The sequence below is a fragment of the Lissotriton vulgaris genome, chromosome 1_1, assembly GCF_964263255.1.
Source record: "Lissotriton vulgaris chromosome 1_1, aLisVul1.2, whole genome shotgun sequence".
Taxonomy (NCBI): Eukaryota; Metazoa; Chordata; class Amphibia; order Caudata; family Salamandridae; genus Lissotriton; species Lissotriton vulgaris.
Window position 1 is genome coordinate 378,364,099 of NC_141685.1, and position 16,410 is coordinate 378,380,508.

The following is a 16,410-nucleotide window of genomic DNA, read 5'->3' on the forward strand; positions in this document are numbered from 1 at the left end:
TAAAAGAAAAGGTTCAATGTGGTAAAAAGACAGCTTGTTGTCTATTTGTCAAGAAAGAGTTGATCCACTGCAAAGATTTATCCACAATGCCCGCCTGCAGCAAGACATCATGGGACACTGTATCGAATGCAGCAGATAGATCAAGAAGAATGACCACTGACTTTTTTTCTAAGTTACTTCAAATAAATACTGTAACCTCTAAAAGTGATGATTCATGTGAAGGATGCCACTCGTTTCAATAGGACTAGTACTCTGGGCATTGACCAAAGTTTTTAGCATTTTTCCCATTGCTGGCAATCAAGAGATAAATCTATAGTTAATAAAAAATGATGCATCAGTATTGGTCTTTTTCAGAAGTGGCCGAAAAAGAACCTTTTTTCCAGGTACTTGGCCAGTTTCTGTGCTGAAGTGACGAATTGAACAGTGAATTGACCAAGACACTGAGAGAAGATGCTGCCTGAGACACAATATGCGGAGGTTAGACCTCCATCCGGTATAAGATTCATGCCAGATTCCAAGAACCTGGGTTGGGTGACCCTTTCTCTGTGGTACTGCCAGTGGAATGCTGAGGATTGCCCCCCCTGTGCTTTGGGATGGGTCCTCTACCGTGGTCGATAAACTTGTTTTTGTCTGTGGTATAGGGATTTGAATTGGCAAATTACACATGATCCAAATACAACTATAAGAATCAGAAAAGTAGGGGCAACCTGTACGTAATAATTTAGCAGACATCCACTGCACCATAATGCAATAACAATCAGGCAAGATTTTCGGGCACTATGCTTACTGTACCATTCTGATAAGTTGGCCAACAGCTATTCGTAATTACCCTAATACATGGCCCTATTGTGATTGGTTGATATGTTTCATATGTTTGGGGCAGTCTGCCAGACGTAATTCTTCTTAGCAACGCACTCCTCGCAAGACCGTGATTTGCAGTTTAATTCGTAAGTGGGTAGTTCAAGCAGAAGCTTTTTTTCCATTTGGACGAGATACATATTCTATTTTTCTTGTTCACCCACGAAGTGAAGGCGGGTGGATTTTTTTCCCAATTCTGATTTCTCTGGAAAGTTAAAGACAGGCTTCCAGGTGTGGTGTTTGCCAATATCTTTTCATTTTACTAAAATTGAATGTATACTGTACTTGCCTATAGAGGCTTTCAGCCAGCCCTATTCATCCATTGGTAGGTTTGTGTCATTCACATTTTTCCTATTCCCTTAGAAATGGGTTAGCTTGCATCAGCCATTATCTACCTTCACTATTAGAGACTGCATGCTGCCCTTTCGAATCTAGGGACCCACATTCAGGTAAGCCCTTAAGAACCCTAAGGAAAGGGTTGGGATGATTAAGTGGTTCCACCCAACGAATGGGCTGGACAAGGGGGAGGACACTCCCCTGTTCTTTGTCCAGTTTTGCGCCAGAGCGGGAGCCAACGGCTCCCTGAACTAGTTTGAACTGGACTATGCATGGAGGGCATCAAGTGTGCCCTGCACGCCGATTCTGTGACGCTGACAAGCATCCCCACCCTGCCACAATACACTAAACACTGTCTGGGAGGCGGTCAAACCTCCCTGTGACAGGATACCTATTGTTCTGCTTTCCCCTGCCCGAGCTTGGCTCAGCAGCAGGAGGGCAGAAACTTGTGTGGCCGGCAGCAGCCCAAGATGGCTGTTTGGGTCTGGAAAACTGGTATTGGGAGCACCAAGGGCCTCCCAAAGGAGCTTTACGGTGCATGGAATCATACCTCCCACACAGTTTACGGTGTGAGGTTATGATTCCAACATGTTTGATCCCAAACATGATAAGGTTAGTTACAGCCAGTTTCGAGATGGTCATCGCGTAATGATGCGGTGCCCCTCTATATGTCTTATGGCTGTCTCACTTAAATCTCAGGGTAATGGACACCATAGGCTGTAGGGGTGTCCTGCTCATGCAGGGAAACCCTCACACTTAGAACTGAGCGCCCTGCCTTTATAATTGAAAAGCCTGCCTTAGGGGTCACTTAAAGGTTCTAAGTTCAGTGACCTTCGATATATAGAGAAACCTATATATTGTGTAAGTGGTGCTAGCACCAGCTTACACAGGCTGCAATGGCAGGCCTGTAATCACAAATTGAGTGGCCTCCCATGGGTGGCATAATATGTGCTACAGCCCATGGTGGACCCCTGGTGCACCTATGCCTTGGGTACGTTAGTACCATGTACTAGGGGCTGTTAAGGTTACACTGTTGAAAGTGACTGCTGAGAAAACGGAGGTGCTGGTGATCACCAATCGAGGGAATCCCTGGTGTGACCTGTACTGGCCCCCAGACCTAGGAACAACCCCTACCCCTGGGATGGTGGTAAAAAGTCTGGGACTAAAGATGGATGCAGACCTCTCGATGGCCCCTTAAGTCTCAGCTGTGGTTGGCTCTTGCACGGGTGTGTTGAGGCAACTACGAAAGGTGGTCCCCATCTTATCAGCCTCCACCCTGCAATTGATCGTATCTGCCACAGTTATCTCAAGACTAGACTATGGCAATGCCTTATATCTCGGCCTGTCGCAAAACCTGTTGAGGAAGCTGCAGGTGGTACAGAACGACGCAGTAAGGCTGATCTACTCTGTGCGCAGAAATTCGCACGCAACCCCTCTGCTACAGAAGCTGCACTGGCTACCTGTGAAATTCAGAGTTCAGTTTGTGTCTCTGTGTGGCCCATAAAGCACTCTTTGGGAAAGCCCCAGAGTACATTATGCAACGTCTGAAGAGATATGTTCCTGGTATATCCCTGCGCTCAGGTAAAAATTCCAATCTGATCCAACCCAGATTTAAACTAAAAACCAGAGGGTGCAGGGCCCTGTCCGTGATTCTACCGCAACTGTGGAATGAGCTTCCGGCCACTCTGAAGGAAGAATCACAGCTACTACGCTTCAGAAAAAAACTGAAAACTCACCTATTCAGAAAGGCAATGACTCCGGCTTAATTGGGGGACAGCTGAGGGCTCGGGTAACAGTTATGCTATGTTCTTCTGTTAAGCGCTTAGAGACCGGCGGTGATAAGCGCTATACAAATAATCTATAACATAACATAACATAGTGTGCAATCTGGGATGTACCCACCAAACCAATGTAGGGGATAAAGCACAGAGACTGGGGTCCTGATTAGCAGGATCCCAGTCAGACTAGTCAGAAACAGTATTACATCAAGCAAAAAGTGGCGGGTAACCTTAAAAGCTGATCCTACTTTCCTGCACAGACCCTGAAGAATAGGAAGTCAAGTTCCTTTGCCATGATGATTCTTTCATCAAAGCCTCAGCTTAGGAACTGTTTATCAGACGTCTGGTACCTGAGGCAGGTTTGGCCATGCTGCTTCTGAAACTTGTCTGTCTTGTAGCAGTTCAAATAAGTGTTTTTTCCTCCATGTCTGGGACTCTTATGCGTTTGTGGCACAACCATGGAAGGCAGTTATAAAGGTTCCCATGCCTCTGTGCAATGATTCTTTAGTCACGTGTGTAAGCCTCTGTTGTGCTGCAAGGTGCAATTTCAATTGTTCAGTGTTTGTCAAGGCAGGTATTATTATGTTTTTGAATCAGAACAGCCTTTCATTATTTTATTCTGTAGGTGCTGTCTCTGCATGCCTGGGTTTCTCACTGCTGCCCAGTAAATACGTTTAGCAGCTATTGTGAACAACGGATGCCCCCTTGCTGTTATAATATGTAACCCTCTATTTTGTTTATGTTCTGCATTGTTCTTTGTTAGTATTAGAATTCCTTTTCACTTCTCGCATTGTGACGCTATCATTGTTTCCATGTTTGTGAAACTGTTCAGGTAAACATAAGCATATGTTCGATGGCATGTGTGGCTGTAAATTCACTTGTTCTCCATACTCCAGCCATCTAATGTTGGATTCTGAGTTGTGCAAGTTGTTTTTCTTCGAAGAAGATTTTCGATTATGAGATCGAGCGGCGACTCCTCTCGGTAATACTGTACATGGGCATTGATTACTTTGTTTTCTGTCTGCCGTCTGGTTCCAACGTGTGTGCCTCTCCTCCATTTTCAACTCTGTTTGGTACATGTCTTCGGTCCTATTCTGTCTTCGATGGTATAGTTTGTCTCGATCATGCTTTTCTATTACTGCTCCGCTTTAGTCTTTGTCAGTTCGGACACTGACCGATCGCCCTACGGGGCGCTGCCTGTCTCAGCCTACCATCTCGCTTACACAGTCTTACGTACAAGAAGTTTTCCTGATGGAATAACCACCTTTTCGATTTTTCACGCAGTCCAACTCCAAATATCCGCACACTGATCAGCACCCGGTGTGAAACCTCTGCCTCTCGCCCGACCACTGCGAGCCCGACTGCGATACCTGTAAGTCTTTCCATCCCAAAAAGACACGCTGTGCCCAAATGGCTCATCAGTTGTCAATGTCTCGTCAGAGTGAAGACAACACTCCCGACATTTTCGGGGAGGAACATACCCAGGAGGCGCCAGCTGCGGAAGAGGAAGAAAGGGCTTTCTCAGTAAAAGAAATCTCTGGTTCAGACGTGGAGGAGGAATTAGAGTACACACTGTCACCCGGAGAGCGCATGAATACTACTGCCCCAGACCCTGCTCTCCAACTCAAGCAGACCTTAAAAAATGTGTCCTTTCCAATATCAGAGGTCGCTGGACCACCACTGCTGTGGTGGTCATGGTCAGATCCGAAAAAAACACTTTGGATGCCCCTCCTCCCAAAATTTCCACCAAGGCTAAGCCCTCAGTGTCGACCTCCTCTGATTGAGCGCATTGGGAATGACCCAGCAACCGACCCCATCAACCTCAGTACTGAGCAACGTACATTCATCCATCTCAAAACCTTTGGTTCCGAAACCATTTGAGACCAAAACCTCAAAGCATTCCTCTGTTTCCAGGTCTCCTGTTGAGCCTATCCTTAAAGCAATGGATGTTCAAAAACGTAAGATCCATATTCTAGAATGCACTGGAGAAATAATGGCCTCCCTTCCACCATAGAGGCAATCAACCTTTGAGGACACATTGGCCGCTCCTGTTCTTCCCAAAAAGGACAAAGCTACCAGTCCTACTCATCAACCTCCTCTGCCACCACCACCTCCACCATAACCATCTCCTCCTCCTTGCCCTGCATCTCAACATCATGACCCTCTCGATGCTAAACCTCCAGGGCACCAAGATCAAACATTGTGGGATTAGGAGAGCCATTAGGGAATCCTGGTCCACGAGATACATATGATATGGATCCCTAGGTGCCAGTGTGGGCGTTCTCTCCGTTTTTCCCCACTTCCGGGTACGAGGGTGGAGTCAGGGGTTAGAGGGCTAGTGTATTTAATTGCATGAACTTGACGACGCGCAGCGGACGCGCGTTTCCATGAGGTTGGTTTTGCGCTAGCTGCATGATCAGTGCTTTGTTTTTAATAACGATTTTAACTTTTGCTGACTACTACTGAATTTGGCACTCTTATTCTGAAACTCACTATTGCCTTACCTGGTTCTCCATCTCTTCCCCCCTACCCCGGTCCACCGCGGGCTCCGCCCGATTGTTGTGGAGGGTAGTGTGGGCGTTCTCTCCGTTTTCCCCCACTTCCGGGTACGAGGGTGGAGTCGGGGTTAGCGGGCTAGTGTGTTTAATTGCATGAACTTCACGACGCGCTGCAGGTGCGCCGCTGGCGTGCAGAAGGCATGCCAAAGGCAAGCCCGTCTGCACCTGTCCCGCGCCTAGCGCCAGTCTTGCTACCGGTTGCCCCTCCATCTTTCGGCGCTGCTGGTCTAGGTCTCAGCTGTTGAAGATTAGTAACGGGCCTGCACCCCCACTGTAAGTTGCAAACTCTAGGAGCCTGAACTGCCTCATTTCAAATGCAGATGCTGCGCTTTTATCTTGGAAGCCCCCAGAAAACGTGCTATTGCACAGGTTAATCACCCCATGCCACCCAGTCATGCTGTGACCTTCACGGCTGAAAAAAACAACAGTTGATGTCATACATTCACCCCAGTACAGAGATCTGGGTCTAAATCCATCGTTTTTTGCCCTCCACGCCATATGCAAATCAGCCTTGACCCTGTGCCTCATGGGAACAGTCCAGCCCGAACTGCCAAGCCATGTCTTTCCTGGACCGGAATCAAGCATCCTAGGACCGGTTTCTGGCTATCGGCCGTCTTCAGCCAGGATAGCTTGACTCTAGTGGTGTGGAGAGTATGGGACTCACGTCGGAGCATACCATTCCCACTTTTGGGGAGACCAATGCAAAAACAGTTGATGGACATAATGCAGAACAATGTCATACATTCACCCCAGTACAGCTGGCATGCTCAACTGTAGCTCTCTCCCCCGCCATACCAGTGATATCTGGCTACTGCTTTTCACCAACGCTTGGGATATCCTGCTTCTCACAGAGACTTGGATTAAGGATTCCTCAAATCCTGATATCAATCTGGCCATCCCCCCTGGCTACCATCTTGTGGGAATAAATCATTAGGGTACAAAGGTGGGTGGGGGGGGGTCGCTGTTATTCTACTATCCCATCTAAAAATCACCACCAGGAAAATTGCTAACATAGGCCTCATTGAAGCGATGTATTTTTCCATCCTAGATGCCTCCTCTACCATATTTTCAGGCGTCCTGGTCTTCAATCCCCCAGGTGTTTCACCTTCTTCGCTTGCTGCTTTTTTGGCCACGATTGCGGATCTATCGCTAAAGCATCCCCACTTTACCGTTCTAGGTGACTTTAATCTTCACGTAGATGTGGGCACATGTTCACGAGCTAGTAATTGTCTGGATACCATGCTCGGCCTTAACCTGACTCAGCTGGTAGAGGGCCTTACACACTCAACAGGCCACACTCTTGATCTTGTATTTTCGAATCACCCTGGCCTTATTATCCTACCTTCCCTACTCCTCACTTGGTCTGATCACCACCTGATCCCTTTTGAGTTGACCGTGCCAGTGTCTCCTGGCGTCCCATGTAAAGTCAGGGACCACAGTAGAAAATGGCACTAGGTCACTTGTATTGCCCTTGAACCTACTTTCTCCAACCTTATAGGGCAGCCCTCCAATGATCTGAACCTAGATGTGTCCAAATTCAACTCGCGTCTTTCATCCTCTATTGATCAAATTGCTCCTATGCTACCACTAACCTCTTTAGGATCTAAGCCGTCTGCCCCATGGTTCTTATCGGAACTGCGTGAGGAAAGGAGTAGGTGAAAAAATTGGAACGTAATTGGCGACTGTCATATGATCCGGCCGCCAAAACTATTTATAGAACTGCCCTCAAGAACTTCCACAAACTTAAGCGCATTACTATGAAGGATTACTTTGTAGAGAAAATTAAGGCTGCTGAAAACTGATTAAAAACCTTATATAATATTAAGGAATTTTCTAACCCTCCAGCCTTGGCCTGCCCGATTGCCCCTAGTCAGACCCTTTGTGATGGTCTTTCGGATTTCTTTCATGAGAAAATCATTAATATTTCGTCCACATTTAATTAGAATAGGGCTCCTCCACTGCCTGTCCTCAAAACCACTCATGAGGAAACATTTGTCTCATTTAAAACCCTAACTGCGGAATATGCGCGGACTTTTCTATACCGGTGCCAATCTGGGTCTCCCCTTAACTCAGCCCCTGCACAGGTACTGGGCAGCCTGGCCCCCCTGTTGATTAACCCGCTTCTTGGGATCTGGAACTCCTCACTACTCTCTGGCCTGTTTCCCTCCTTATGGAAACAGGCCATGCTGATTCCAATCCTTAACCCCTTCCATGCTCATGACGATCTCAGCTAGTCATGCAGTACACTGCTCGTGTGCTCATGACGAGCTGAGCTCGCCATGAACAATGGGATTCAAGGTAGGTCAGCATCCGGGATGAATTGCTGTAGCATTCAAGGTGTTAAAAAGGCAGAGGCTGACCCGTCACTCTTCAGTAACCATCGGCCTATTTCACTCCTCCCTAAGCCAGCGAAAATCCTAGAGAAAGTGGTGCAGTAGCAACTCGCCGAATATCTGGAATCTAAACAACTCCTACATGATTCCCAATCTGGCTTTAGGTCAGGTTTTAGTACTGAGTCTGCACTACTGGAGGTGTTTGAGTCCATTCGGGAGTGCGTGGATGTTGGTGAGGAGGCCATGTTGGTCCTCCTCGACTTATCCGCGGCTTTCGATACCGTTTCGCATGACATTCTATTGGACCGTTTGCGCAATATTGGTATCGGGGGGACGCCACTGGCATGGGTGAGATCTTTTTTGAGGGGCAGATCTCAGCAGGTTTTTCTCCGGCCTTATGTATCGTCAGAGAAACCGCTGCTATGTGGGATCCCACAGGGCTCGGCACTCAGCCCCCTATTTTTTAATATCTACCTCGCTCCCTCGGCGGAAGTGGTGGAATTCTGGGGGGTCAGAGTGATCTCTTATGCGGATGACACTCGGCTTGTGTTTTCATTTAGAGACCACTCTGACGGCAACTTGTCCAACTTTCGACGTTGCCTTGTTAACATCTCACCTGGATGACTACCAATAATTTGAAACTCAACACGGATAAGACCGAGGTCTTATTTTTCAACCAAAAATCCCCCCCTCCCTCTAAGCTGTGGTGGCCTGCGGAATTAAACCCCCCACCAGTTCCAGTCCAAACCACTCATAATCTGGGTTTTCAATTCGATAATGCCCTGTATTGTAAAACCCAAATCAACAAAGTCACTGCAGCTTGTTTCGGTAAGCTTCGCATGATCAAGAAAATCTTCCCTTTCCTCTCGCTTGATTCTCGGAGGACCGTTGTTCATGCCTTAATTACTTCCCATTTGGATTATGCGAATAGCTTGTATGTAGGAGCCCCGTCTTACCTGATTAAACGGCTGCAGATTGTGCAGAATGCCTCTGCCAGGCTGATCTGTAACATCCCATATCGCCACTCCATCACACCATATCTAGCTAAGCTGTACTGGCTGCCGGTGACCTATCGCATACAATTTAAAGCTCTGGTTATTGCCTTCAGGGCCCTTAATGGTCTAGGCCCTGCCTACCTGAGACATAGGCTCAAACCTGTCCACTTTTTTCGTGCCCTCAGATCAAATCATCTCCGCCTTCTTTGTGCCCCTCGTTTTCGCCGTTCTAGAACAGGAGGTCGTGCCTTTGCTGTGGCCACTGCAAAGTACTGGAATGGCCTCTCTTTAGACCTTAGGCTAACTACATCAGAATCGTTGTTCCGGAGTAAACTTAAAACCTGGCTGTTCTCCAACATCTAGGCCACGCTGAACCCCTCTGGTTGCCTTTCGTCCGCAGCGCCGGGACACCCCCGTCGGGGGTAGCCGCACGCTTTATAAACTTCAAAAATAAATAATCAATAAATGATCCGGATTTTTATCCAGCCTGACCCTTCCGAAGATGCTAGTTCTTTCCAACAGGTCATTGCTAGAGCAGCTACTTATAATGGAGTTGAGCTACACAAAGGGTCTTTGGAACAAGACTTCCTCTTCAATACCCTCTCATCAACCCACAAAGATGCACAATTTTTGCTTATGCTTCTTGGCATGTTATGACACGTTAACAACATCTTCAAAGAACCAGTCCATGCCAGAGTTCTTACCGCACGGGTAGATAAAAAATATAAAGTGTCTCAGTCCAACTCCCTCTTCAGAGGGACTCCGGTACCACTAGACTCCATAGTTGCCACTATTGTTCGTAAAAGGGCCAACAGCCAGGCTAAGCCACCTCCTGAAAAGGAGAGTAAGCATATGAAGGCAGCGAGGATAAGAGTAGCAGCGCAGGAAGCTAATCACTGGCGCATTGCGAATTCCCAGGCATAGCGCCCATTGGGATGAGATGGAGGAGCTACTACAGCATCTCCGTGAGGGCCATCATAAACTGGGACAACAAATTGTTTTTTTTTGTGTTTTTTAAAAAATTTATTTATAGTCAGTTTCCATATTACAACAAATGACCACCCGGTCAACATACGTGAAGTTGCAGAAATAGTCAGATTTATGTATACAGTCCCCCAAACAAACTTCCAGCCTTCCCCCCCGTCCCTACCCCCCAACAGTTCCCCTATAGTTTCTCTCGAAAGTGAACATCTGTGAGATGAAAAAGTTCGACCAAAGTAATCTTAGTTGAGTCCAGTACGCATATGTCATAGTTACATTCCTCCATCCAGTATTCGCTCCAGAATAAAAGGAATAGATTTCTCCAGGCAGCTCGGATACCCCTCGCCCTTCCATTCCCTCCTTCGCGCCTCCTCAAATCTGCACCCCCCCCCCCCCCCCCCCCTTCAGTTCGCCTCACAGTCACACATCTCAGTCAATAACAGATCCAGCCTCTGATCCAGTGGCGGCAACGTCATCCCCCACTTGCTGACCCGAAAGGTAAGATATCAAGGGGCCACAAATATCCCTCGGTCAGGATTTAATCGGCAATTGTTCTGCATATGCATGTAAGTATTCCTGCCAAGTGGACATGTCCTGTATCCACCCCTTAAATTTAGGCGCTCTGCCCCTGCCCCATCTACACGCCACCTGTCGTATGGCTAGGTGTAGGCCCAGAACTAGGAACTTTTGATGTGGTCTTTTTATATCAGCAACCAGGCCCAGTAGGGCTCTGGCGGGGTGTGGCTCAATAGGGGTCCCCAGCATTTCAGCTAGTCCCGAGAAAACCTCCTTCCAGTACACTGCAACTTGAGGGCAGTTCCATGCCAGATGTATAAAATCCGCTGAGCTCTGTCCGCACCAAGAGCACCTATCATCGTCTCGAAGATGGAGCCTATATTGTCGCGCTGGCGTGTGGTACAGTCTGTGCAAAAATATAAAATGTAGCAGTTGTAGCCTACTACTACCAGACGTCATTTCAGTCTTTAGGCAGGCCAGCTCCCACTGTTCATCTGTGAGTGGGTCATCTAGGTCTCTATCCCACACTTTTCTGGCCCTCACTGGTGAACTCGGAGAGGCGATGCGTACTCGCGCATACAATATAGAAGTGACATGCACAGTGGCATCCGTCTGAAGCATCAGGTGGAAGGAGGTAAATGTTTCCGGCTCGGGAAATCCGGAGTCTTGGCCCTTACACTCTTTCTGAGCCTGGTGTAAAGGAAGAGGTCCATGAAGGAGTACAGGGCCTCCCGAAAGAACTGGTCCTTGGTCCGGAATTCCCCCCCGAGATATAGGTCGCCCCAAGTCACATAGTGCAGTTTAGTTAACAAGTTTTGGCAAATCTTTTCAGTCATGACAGGCAGCAGAGGACAGCTGCCTAGTGATTTTCTGGGTGAATATAGCTGGAGCACTCCCTCAGCTTGCGCAGGCCAGTGCCACGCTTTGACGGTGCAGTCTACAGTGGATGGGTCCCTATCTCGCTCCTTGTATGGCGTAAACACGTAGCCCGATGGGGGAACCGGGGCCATGTGCCCATCCTCTACCGCGAGGTGGGGCATGTATGGGAGAGGATGGAACCAGTACACTGCGAAGTGTGCCTGCGCACTATGATAGTATTGCTCGAAGTCGGGCACATCGAATCCCCCGTAATGGTACGGCAGAGTAAGGGTGTCTACCTTCAGTCGTGCTTGCTTGCCCCCCCCATATTAACCAGACCAATTGTGTTTTCAGAGTTTTAAAGAAGTGAGCACCCGGATGATAGGAGATGTTTATGAATAAATATAAAAATGTGGGTGCTATTACCATTTTAATTAGTGATACCCTCCCAGCCATCGAAAGGGGTAGCTTGAGCCAGCTCGTGATGTCATCCGTCACTTTAGTCATAGCACACCCGTAATTCGTCCTCAGTAGGGCCTCTTTATCCCTGGTGATGTAAATACCTAAATATTTAAAGTCATCCTCCTCCCACGTTAATAGGTAGTCCAGTGGGTGCGGGAGCGTGTGGTCAGTTAGGGGGAAAACTGCAGACTTGCCCCAATTTATTTGTACCCCGGCTATTGCCCGGAACCTAGTGATCTCCCTCAAGACTGGGTTAAGATTATCCTGAGGTTTGTGTATGTACAAAGTAATGTCATCCGCGTATAGAGACACTAACACTTGCCTGGAGGGGTTTGTAAGGCCTCTATGGTTGTGGTGCTGCTGCAACTTAGCCGCTAGGGGCTCAACCCCTATGGCGAATAGGACGGGAGACAGGGGCCATCCCTGCCTCGTCCACCTAGTGATAGGGAAGGTTTCTGAGCGTGACCCTTTGAGTAGAACCCTGGCACGTGGCGCAGTGTAGAGCAGTTTGATCCAGCATACGAAAGGTTCCAGCATCCCCATGTGCGCCAGCATCCCCATCACATAGTCGCACTCTACAGAGTCGAACGCTTTTGTGGCATCTAGAAAGACAGCCACCGCAGCGCAAGTCTATATCCTGAAGAACTGCCAGGAGGGTCCGAAGGTTATGAGCTGTGGCCCGGTTTGGCACGAACCCCGCCTGATCAGGCAGCACTAACTGTTCTAGGAGGAGGTTCAATCTTGTTGCTAGGACTTTTGCCAAAATGTTGGTATCGCTGTTGAGAAGGGACAGGGGTCGGAACAAGTCTCATTGGTCAGGAGGTTTACCGGGTTTAAGCAAAGACCTAATTTGGGCCTCTCTCATGGTCTCTGGAAGGGACCCCTATTCCAGTGCCTCATAAAATATTGCTTTGAGAATGGCGCTAAAATGGAAACATAGGTCTTATAGAAATCTATACGGATTCCATCAGACCCCGGGGCTTTTCCCGTCTTCATGCTCATTATAGCCTCAGTGATCTCATCGACTTCAAGTTTGTGAGCCAAAAATGTACGTTGCACGTCTCCCAGCCATGCTAGGTCTACGTCCTCGAAATAGTCCCTAAGGTCCAGCGTGCGTTGTCTCTGTGACGTATAAAGCTTTTTATAATACTTCGTAAGGGTAGACTTTTGTTCCGGAAGGTTCCTGCATGTCATCCCCTGCTCGTTTTGCAGCTCGGTGACATAGTTTCGGAATCTAGGGGGTCTAACTGCTCCCGCAAGAGACTTCCCGGGTCTGTCCCCCTCCCCATATATCCAGGCCGTGCAGTGTTTCCCCCGAAATGTACATTCCCGTTTGGCAACCTCCTTATACTCCGGCATGTTCTCCTGCACGCTAGCTTTTAGGGCGTCTGACTCGTCCCCGACTGATATCTCCCGCTCCAATCCCTTCAGCTCTTTCTCCAGTGTGTTCGGGGTCCGTCTGAGATCCTTCAATATGCCCCCTCCTTTGGAAATGCACCACCCTCGCAAGGTCACTTCAAATGCCTCCCATTCTGTTGTCAGGCTAGCTACTGAGACCGTATTTCTGGGGGAAAATTCCGTTATCTCCTGCTCTATCTCTGCTTTAAAGACTACGTCCTGTAAGTGTAGGGGGTTGAGCCTCCAGTTGATGTAGGGGGCCAGTTCCACCGGGGGTTTCACGGTGACCGTCACTGGGGAGTGATCGGAGAATTTAGCCAGGTGGGCCGCCTTACCTACCCAGTGTGCCATGCCTCTGGAGACGAACACATAATCCAATCTGGCCCAGGTGTTGTGCATAGCAGAATGGGGAGTCCCTTCCTTCAATGTAGGTTGCAGATAGCGCCATGTGTCTAACAAATTATCGGTGGCTACGATGTCCTGCAATGTGCGTTGAGATGTGGTGTAGTGCGCCGCAGTAACATTTGACCGATCTATGCTAGGGTTCACTACAGTGTTAAAGTCTCCCCTCCCAAAAGACATACCTATGCCCAAGCGTGTGTAGTTTGCCCCGTAGTGTGAGTAGATGGTGAGCATCATCAACATTAGACCCGTAGTAATTCTCAAAGACAACATCGTGCGAGTGTAGCCTGCCCCACAACAAACAGTACCTCCACTCGGGGTCCACATCCATCCCACCCTCAACAAATCTGACTCCTTGTTTAATAAGTATGGCCACTCCCCTAGTGTAATTTGAGTAACGCATCTATGTGATGCCCAGCGTGATGCAAACCGGGGCGCGCTTCCTTGTGCAAGATGAGTCTCCTGTAGGAGAGCAATGTGGACTTGATGGCGGTCTAAATAGCCCAGCACCTGCCTTCGTTTCCTGGGGTCATTCAGTCCCCTCGCATTCCAGGAGATGATGTGTAGGGCTACTCTATCATTGTGGTCGTCAGTCATGACTATCGTACTGTGCATTCTGTGTACTGTCGTGGTCACATTCACCTCTCTGTCTCACGCCGCTCACTCTCATCTCACTAAGCCCCCTCCCGTCCCTCCCTCCATCACCCACACCGGCTACCCCAACTTGCCAGGAAGAAATATCCCCTCCCCCCCCCCCTCCCCAGTCAACCTCCCCAAAACAGAGCTTCCGCGCTCCCAACCATCGAACCATGCCAAAAAGAAACAGGGGCAATGCCCTCAATTGTGGGCCACTAAGTACTACTGCCATTGCCACTCAACCTCTCTATCGCACCCATTCGCAACCTCCTGGGCCACAGGGGTCGGTCTGACGGGATGGAGGTGAGTGTCCAGGCGGCCAATTATACCAACATATCAACTTCTGACTTTATACAGTACAGGCCCAATGGCAGCGCCGCCGAGTGCATAGTCCTATGCAGGCCTTCGTCGTCAGGCTGGCTCCGATAGTGGTGATTAAGATCGCGAGCGCCGTCGCGCAGCCTCCTCCCCAGAAGATGATCGTCTGTCGCGCTTGAGGTACTCCTCCGCCTGTTGCGGTGTATTGAAAATGTGCGATGCCCCTGGATGATGGATCCGTAACCTCGCGGGGTACAGCATAGCGTACTGGATGCCTTGGGTTTGCAGCTTCTTTTCCACCTCTACGAATTTGCGACGGGTGTCCCGCACGTTGTGAGTGAAGTCTGGGTAGAAGGATAGAGTTGTGTTCTCATACCGCACTTCCCCTTTTTCATGCGCCAGGCGCAGCACAGTATCTCTGTCGCGGTAATTCAGGAACCACATTATCACCGAGCGCGGGTGGGGGCTCCTGAAGGGGGACGTATCGCCAAAGATCTGTGAGCCCTTTCGATAACCATATGTGCAGAGAATGAGTGTTTCCTGAACCGGTCGGCCAGTAGTCGTTCCATAAAGTCTTCGAGCCTCCCCGTGTTGGTGGTCTCAGCTAGGCCTAGCATTTGTACGTTATTTCTCTTGGAGCGGGCTTCCAACTCCTCGTTCTTCTCTTCAATGACCTTTAGGAGTTTGTCCATTTGCAGCATGTGCTGCCTGCTCATACCCGCTCCATCCTCCAAGTCTGCTACCCTGTGTTCCGCCTCCTTCAGCCTCTCTTCAGGTTTATCCAACTTCGCCATGCCGCTGTCCAGCCTGTTGCTCATGGAGTCGATTTTAGAGTCGATGGAGGTAAGGCTCTGCTGCATCACCACCAGCAAGGCCTGCCATCCCTCCTCCCTGGTTTATGGAGGGTCCTCATCACCCTGATCCCTAGATGCAGAGCGGGGTGTTTTGCGGGTGTCGAATGTTAGCTTCGACTGTCTGGGTTCTGTACTTCCCATGTCGATCTGGTGTAGTCAGCCTGAGTCTGGCTGCTGTCAGGTAGGCAGTCGTGGTCTGTGCCGGAAGGGTCCTTGCAGGCCGCCTTCACTCCCGTGGCTCCTGCAGCATCCCTGTATTTCCACCCAGCAGGTTAGAGGGGGGCCAGGGCAGCAACGCTGTCAGTCCAGGTCAGATCCAGATCCGGGGGAGGTCTGCAGCGGGCAAATCTCGTGTCCGGGCCACAGGGCGCTTGCAAGTCTAAGAATCTTTGGCAATCTGCGTCTGTGTTCTCTCCCGCTCGCAAGTGCTTTCGGCCGTACCGCCAACCAAATGGCGACGAAGGCCCGATAATTCCTGGGGGGGGGGATGTCCTTTGCAATACTCCGCCCCTGAGGTGGTCGACAAGGGAGGGGGGCCGCCGGCCAAGGGGAGGAGCATCCAGTGGGTCAGCTCTAATGGTGATAGTGAAGCTTCCCTGCAACTTTAGCCTAGCCAGTGCGTGCCTGCACCAGCTCCAGTGTTCACTCGACCAGCCCGATTTTAAAATGGCGGCTCCAGCCTCAATTCCCGGTCCTCCCCGTGTAGGGAGTCCCTGCAGCCTCTCCCGCACTGCCACAGCCTTTCCCAGGGCCCTGCCGTTATTCCAGAGCCCCCAGTGTCACCAGCCTCCAGCTCCCCTCACCGTATCCTCAGCCGGGTCCCGAGTGTCCCCTCCGGCCTTCTGTCGCCTCTCACGCCAGAGGGGGAAGTTTAATATGGCAGCAAGGGTGTTCAGCAGGCAGTCCGTTACCCTTCTCTATGCATCCGTTCAGCAGGGGAGAGGTCCCCCTGGGTTCTCCAGCAACAGACGAGCCCCTGCACTGTGTCACCAGCTGCGTCGCGTTTGGGCCTATGCAGCAGCGGCCTCCAGTAGATCTCGTGGCCAGAGCAGCTCTCCAGGGCGTTCAGCCTGCGCTCCACCGCCGCGTCCCCAGCACGTAGCTCCTGTATTTCTCCAATTTCGGTC

The 16,410-nt window shown here is 49.7% G+C and overlaps 1 protein-coding gene across 1 annotated transcript in view; it reads left to right on the forward strand.

Annotated features, from left to right (window-relative positions):
* Window positions 1-16,410, forward strand: part of ZFYVE9 (zinc finger FYVE-type containing 9) — a 656,288-nt gene that overhangs the window by 359,384 nt on the left and 280,494 nt on the right. The window lies entirely within an intron of this gene.